Below are 7,804 nucleotides of genomic sequence, written 5' to 3'. Positions count from 1 at the left end.
TAAAATATCTTAATGGTAAACTCCATAAGGCCTTGTTTAGACTACACGTAAATGTTCACTGTGAGTTTATAGATAACAATGTTTGCAGAATCTAAATCTTTAAACATTTATCGTCTTTAAATATTAAATATTGTAGTTATTACAGAAATACATACACACATAATATGTCTATGTAATAACAAAAGTATAGTCCTATGCAATGTCTAACGTAATGTAAACAATTGTATTGCTAGCAAAAGTTGTTATAAACTAATAACAGAAAAAAAGGTCCGTCCATGTATTCGGAGTGAATGAAATAAAAATGTAAAAACTCCTTGTTCCTAAACTAACACCGTACAATCTTAGGGGAATCAGAATCAACTTTAAAAAGCGAAGTTAGAGTTCGTTTCATTTGTCTAGAAAGAATTTTTTATAATATATCTAGAGAAAACCTGGGAACCTATAGTTAAGACATTGCATTCCCATTAAGACACTGCGTCTCATTGTGTTCATGTTACATTAATTATGACATTTTTAAAATATTCCAAAATTTTACTTCAATATAAGTTTATGTCTCTTGTATATAAAGTTGTTTAGAATCCAGTATAAATATATAAATTAAATGTAATACTAAATAAAAAATATTCTCCAGTGGTTAGTAAGCCTTATATTTGATGTGAAGTATAAACGGTCATGTTGGCATTTATAAATTTATTTTAATTGATACAATCGTGTCTCTGGCAAACAATTGGTCGCCAATTTAGCTACTTAAACCACAACAAAATCAAAAAACATATTATGTGATTGTCTCACTAAATTTATATTATACAGGGTGGAAGAGGCAGCGCTACTTTTTTTAGGGTAAAATATTTCAAACCCAGAGCTAAAAAAATTAATTAAGGTACCTCAACAGTTTAGACGTAGGATTTTTTTTCATTTCACGATTTTTATCCATACCTGTATTTCGTGTGACGCACACATACGTGTGCGACGTTGACGTTGACAGGTTAGTGTGTGCGTGTTTATGTTACACTTTACAAATGGTGATTTATATTAAACCGATATTTTTATTATTTATTTTGTTTCAAAAAATAACTTTTTCATTTTTGGGAATTATTTTTTTTTATTATTATATTAGGCTTTTATTGAGTAGTTAAAACTGTGGTTTCATTTAAAGTAGTGCTGACAATTCCACTCCACGTATATAAAATCGAAAGGTCTAACTCACGTATTCATTCCAAAATCTCAGAAACTACAAGTGCTAGGAATCTCAAATTTTGTATGGGCGTTATTTACAGGACGTAAGTACTAACTAATAATAATAATAATAATAATAATAACACTTTATTGCACTTTTACAATTGGAATATACATTTGATATACACAGTACATACAGGATCAATGTGCAATGGCGGCCTTATCGCTAAGAGCGATCTCTTACAGGCAACCGACAATACAGGATATATAAAACACAAATGCAGAACGGTGCAAAAAGTACAGTATTACTTAAAATATCTTTTACAAACATATACCTAAATAAACTTACATAAATAAATTAATACATACATACACATATATAAATATAAATACACATATATACATACATAGATACATATATACATACATACACAAATATTCATACATAAACTAAGTGTTATAAAATCAGTTTATGGACTGTTCCAGGTAGTATTGTTTAAGACGACGTTTAAATATTGAAACCGTCTGAGATTTTCTAATATTCACCGGCAGCTCATTCCAGAGCTTTACTGTCTTGACAGTAAAGGAGTCGCCATAGCATTTTGATCGGGACAGAGGTACTTCAAGGAGATTGTCAGTGCGGGAACGGAGACATTGGACATGAAGGGAATTCGACCCCAAGAACTTAAACCGTTCTTTAAGGTACGAAGGAGTAATAGGATGATAAAGGATGGTATAAAGGAGAGTGAGGGAATGTAGATTACGCCTGTGTTTTATTGAGAGCCATTTCAGTTGAGCACGAAACTGTGACACATGGTCGTACTTTCTAATTCCAAATATAAATCTTATAATAGTATTTTGCAAACGCTCGAGCTTATTAAGCAGTTGCTGAGACAAATCCAGATAGCAAGAATCGGCGTAATCTAGAATGGGAAGGAGAAGAGTGTGGGCTAAGGATATTTTGGTTTTCAATGGTAAGAGGTTCTTCCATCTTCTTAGTCCCCCTAAGGCGGAGAAAACCCTACGACTAAGCTCAGAAACGCGGGGTGACCAGGAAAAAGTGCTATCCATTCTCATCCCCAAGTTCACAACACTCTCACTAGGCTCTAAACATATATCATCAAGCGAAACCGATGGTAAAGGTACATGTAATTTAAACAGTTGCTTAGCGTTTCCAAAAATACATAACTGGGATTTATTTGGGTTTAAAGAAAGCCCAAATGATTTACACCAGATACTTATTAACTGAAGGTCGGAGTTAATTTTAGCAACCGCACTAGAAATTTCACTCGTGGCTACGGTTGTATAAATTTGTAAGTCATCAGCGTAAAGATGATAAGAAGACGATATATGTAGAGTGAGAGTGTTAATGAAAATGGAAAAAAGGAGAGGAGACAGCACACCACCCTGAGGCACGCCAGCGCTAATATGGCTTAGTGAGGATTGTCTACCATCCAGTATGACACTCTGTCTGCGGCCGCGTAGGTATGAAGAAAACCATTCAGTAGCTGTTGAGGAAAAATTTATAGACTTTAATATGGCTAGCAATATATCAAAGTCAACAGAATTGAAGGCATTTGAAAAGTCTAGCAGAACAAGTAGAGTAACTTGCTGGTTGTCAATACCGAATCGAATATCATCACAGACTTTACTAAGTGCAGTTACTGTGCTATGTCCAGGGCGGAAACCTGATTGGAAAGGGGACAGGATATTATTATTATGTAAAAATAGATATAGTTGCTCATGAACAATACGTTCTAGGACTTTGGACAGGAAGGGAAGAACGGAAATCGGCCTATGGTTAGAGAAGGATTTTGGATTGGACGTTTTGGATGTTTTTGGGATAGGGATCACTAGTGCATGGCGCCAAGCATCAGGAAATTCACTGGACGAAAGGGAGAAGTTAAAGATATGGGATAAGACAGGAAGAACATAGTTAAGTGATAACATAATCATACGACGACTAATGTTATCATAGCCAGTAGCATCCGATTTAATGGCTATCACGTGCTTACGGATTTGTGCCGTAGAGATGGGTGTGAAAAGGAAAGGAGGTGAAGGATTCGGAAGTAGTGACAGTGATTGAAGGGTGTTTAATTTAGTGTTGTCGTCCATCTTATTGACATTCGTAAAGAAATTATTCAGTGAGTCTAAATCCATACAGTTGCTTAAGATTGATGTATGCCTAGTGCGCCTACCTCCTATTCCCATCGCATTCAGAAATTTCCAAGTTTTTGCAGGACTCCTGGGGTCTATAGATGAAAAAATATGGTTACGTCGCGCATCTCTGCAAGCCTTGTTACATCTGTTCCGTAGTTTTTTGTACCTCTGAAGATTTGCATCCGTAGGATTCATTTTATATTTGGACTTTGCAGTGTTGCGTTTAACCATAAGTATCTTAATATCTTGCGTTAACCACGGAGCAGGGAGATGTTTTATTTTTATTGGTCGGAGCGGCGCGTGAATGTCGAAAAGCTCAATTAATATGGAATTAAAAATATTTAATTTATCATCGATAGTACCTGCATTAAAAATGCAATCCCAGTCGATACGACTAAGATCACTCATGAATTTTTCGCTATCGATGTTATTGAAGGATCTTCGCATCACTACCGACGGCTTTAGCTTGGGTGGTCGTATTTTGTACGATAGGTAAACGAGGTCGTGATAGGAGAACGCTTCTGCTGAGATTTGTCCGAAGGTAGCTACGCGCTCTTTTGATGAGACAACCATGAGGTCCAGCAAGGATGGCACACAACCAGGAAAGAGGTGGGTTGCATTCGTCGGAAGGATATTTAGGTTAGAGCTATTAATTATGGTTTTAAGCCGAGTTGCGCGTGTGTCTTTCTTAATGAGACATGTGTTAAAGTCGCCCATTATGATGGAGTGGTCAACTTCTGGCACATATTTTTTCTAAAAGAATCTCGAACGAATCAAAATAATTCACATGTATGGTGGGACTATAAAAGACACCCAGTAAAATCTTAAGAGTGCCAAACAGGACCTCTATAAGGATATGTTCCGATGAATTTGAGTAAGCTGAAGGCGATTTATCCAATATTGAAAAGGGAATGTGGCTCCTAAGATAAATAGCTACTCCCCCTCCACCTTTCCCTGTCCTATCGTTTCGTATCAGATGAAAACCTGGTAGGGCATATGCAGTTGATGGTAAACTGGGTTTGAGAAATGTCTCTGATACGAGTACTGCATGAACATCTCTTACATTAAATGAGTCAAGGAGGTCTGGATAATGGGCTGGTATGCTTTGCGCATTGATATGGACTACATTAAAATTTTTTGAATAAATTTTAAGTTTGGTGTCTAATATTGAGTTGAGAGGATCAGAGATGCTATGACAACTATCGTCGGATGTTGTAGAAACGCACTGGTGAAAAGAATTATCAGATATACTACCACTATAAACACTATCATTATTATACATACTAACAATAATTTAATATTAATACACAAATATTATAAAAGTATGTATTATATTATATTTAAATATATATAAATATAGATAATATAAATATTAATGACAATATATATAAAATAATATTAAATAAATTAGAACTGTAATGCGACACTTTATCCAACCGTCAGCAGTATTTTAAAGTTACTACTATAAGAAAAATAAAATAAATAAACAAGACTAGTTATCGTATAACGAGACGATTTTAGCGACATATATTATCTATCACTATGTAGATGTCGACTGTCATTATTGCGTTTGTTTATATCGCTTAATAAAAAGAAAATGAAAGTAGTGGGTAAACTTACATATAGTTAACTATAAACAACATTATTAAATATTAAGAAGCAAACAAATAGTAGATAAGTGTGGACTAAAGAAAGAAAGAAAGCATACAACTTAATAGTAAAAACTTCACTAAATCTGTGAAACAGAAGCGTAAACAAACAGGTTACTTTTTTACAACTCTTCTCATTGGACGAACAGTTGGCTTGGTTGCAGCAGCTAACTTGACAGTAGTGGGAGCGCATGTGCCTTGAATTCGAGGTTCCAAATTGGTGGATATACAATCAAGTTCCGCACAGTGAACTATAGTATGACGCTTACCGTCCGGGCCAATAACAATTACAAAGCCGTCTTTTGTCCAGCATTTAGAGATACCAAACCGCTGTCTTGCCAGCATAAAAGTTTCATGTCTGGCCTTGGTTAGAAATTCAGAGAGAGTGATACCTGTGTTCTTAAGTGTTGATTTTGAGTACCATATTCGATTCCTAAGCGATTGGTCTCTGAACTTGACTAAAATGGGCCTTGACTTCCCTGGGGAGATTTTACCCAGACGCTGGCATCTACTGACGTCATCTGTACAGAAATCTGAGACTTTGAGTTGTTTTGTCAGCACCTGGATCACTTGCGATGCAGTGTCCTCATTGCTTTGTTCAGTGACACCATGTAATAACAATATTTTTCTACGACTTCGCATTTCCATGTTGTCATACTGTTTAGTAAGAATCTGCACCTGAAGCTGAAGCCCCTCCAGAGCATTCAACACAAAAGATCTAAAAGTATTGAACTGTGCTGTAATGTTAGTTGTTGGGCTTGCCGTGTTGTTTGCATTGCTTAAACTTTTTTGAAATTCAGCCATTTGAAAATTGAAGTGCTGTGTCAGCTCATCAATCGAGTGCTTAATAGACTCCATAGTAGTGCTTGAGAATATCTTAAAGAATATACAGTACGTAATACACAGTTGCTTCAAGGTTACTTAAGGTCACTTGTAACACACAATTATACTTCTTATAGAATGATGGATATTTTTTTAAAGGAATCACACTGCTGGCAGGTTCGACAACTTAACTCATTACTTTTATATAGTAAACACTTGTAAAAACTATTTTAAAAATTAATAAATTATGAGAGCTCTAAAATCAGCTGTTGTCACTTTTGCACCTACCCTCGAATTTTATATACTAACTAAGATGGGCTTTTGCTAAATTCCGTCCCTAAGGTCAAAACTCTTATACGCTTGTTAGGTACAACTTAATAATAGGGTCAGCATGTTTGTAGGGAGATTTTTATAAATTTCTGCTCCCCAAAGATTGTTAGAATTATCGTTTGGCAAATCAAATCAAATTAATTTGTATACGTTTTCTAAATAAATAACCAAACATGTTTCCAATACGATAAATTTAGGGAGTAAAAATAAATAAAATCCCAAATATTATTGCTAAATGCGAGTACAGCCTTGTGCGTGCCGTTTGTCTATATATAATTATGAAATTTTATTATCAGTATAAAAAGTTGTGTAGATATATTGTCATCATTTACCCACTAATTATTACTTACTCTTGGACAAAAAATAAAAACAAATATTCAGATAGTTTTTTATTTATGAATACATAATATTAGAATTAGTTCTAAAAATTATTTGCAATACACTATGAGGAAATGTGTAATCTTAGAAATTTCATTCAATGGTTTTCGTCGTTTTTATCGCTTCTCTGTCGATATCATTATCATTATCTTCTTCTACTGCTTTGTTTGATTGCTTAAAAGGAGGTTTTGATGCTAAAAAACAAATCCGTTATTTCAATTCTCTTCGAAAGTACTGAACTGATTTACTTGAAACTTTCACTAATTGCTTTGTTTTAATTCAACTTAACATCTAAAGTTTGTTTCATCAAAATCGATTCATTAAAAAACAGTTATCGGCATATGAATGAACACAAGGTATGAGTTTGCCTGCATATATACAGCAATCCATATCTATACTTATGCTTATACTATCTTATAATATCTGTATTTTTAACCGACTTTCAAAAGAAGGAGAAGGTTCTCAATTAAATCCATTTATTCGCTTAATTATTTTTGATTCGGTTTTGATATTGGATTATTCGATTCGATTTGGGTATGTTTTGTAATATTCAATCATTACAGTTATGGCAGGCTGGCATTATATATATTCTTTATTGCACATGTAAGAAAAAAGTAAGAAAACAGTTAAAAAGATATGTTTACAATGGCGGGCTTATTTCTGAAAGAAATCTCTTCCAGCCAACCTATGGAAGTGGATGAGTGCCAAACAGCGGAATAACAACACAGTGCAATCAAAAAAACATTATTAAAATATCAGAAAAATATATATATTAACTAACACATTATATACATAATACATGATACAATATATATATACATACACAAGTTATAAATATATAATTATATATACTATTAAATCGACTATATATACATATACATACATATATAATACATACATAATATATACCCATACATACATACATATATACATATATATAATATATACTAGAAACACTGATTAAAGCAATGTCTAATTACGTTCACTTTTAAGCAGATGTTTTTTAAGTTTGGATTTAAATGAGTTTAGGGAATGGCTTTTCTGGATAGGATTGGGAAGTTGGTTCCAAAGGGATGCGGCATATACAGTAAAGGATTTTTGAAGGAATTTGGTATTGCTCTTCGGTACTTCCAACATCGGAATGACATACGAACGCCTAGAGCGTGAGGGACAGGGAAGCAGATTAAAGCGGGAGCGCAGGTAAACAGGATAATTCATGTAATTCAGGATTTTAAAAAGGAATATAAGGATGTGCATATCACGGCGAAGGCGAATTGGGAGCCAATTAA

The sequence above is a fragment of the Heliconius melpomene genome, chromosome 19 (genome assembly GCF_056956725.1).
Source record: "Heliconius melpomene rosina isolate 202511_hmr_F chromosome 19, ASM5695672v1, whole genome shotgun sequence".
Lineage (NCBI taxonomy): Eukaryota > Metazoa > Arthropoda > Insecta > Lepidoptera > Nymphalidae > Heliconius > Heliconius melpomene.
This window is presented reverse-complemented; position numbering follows the sequence as displayed.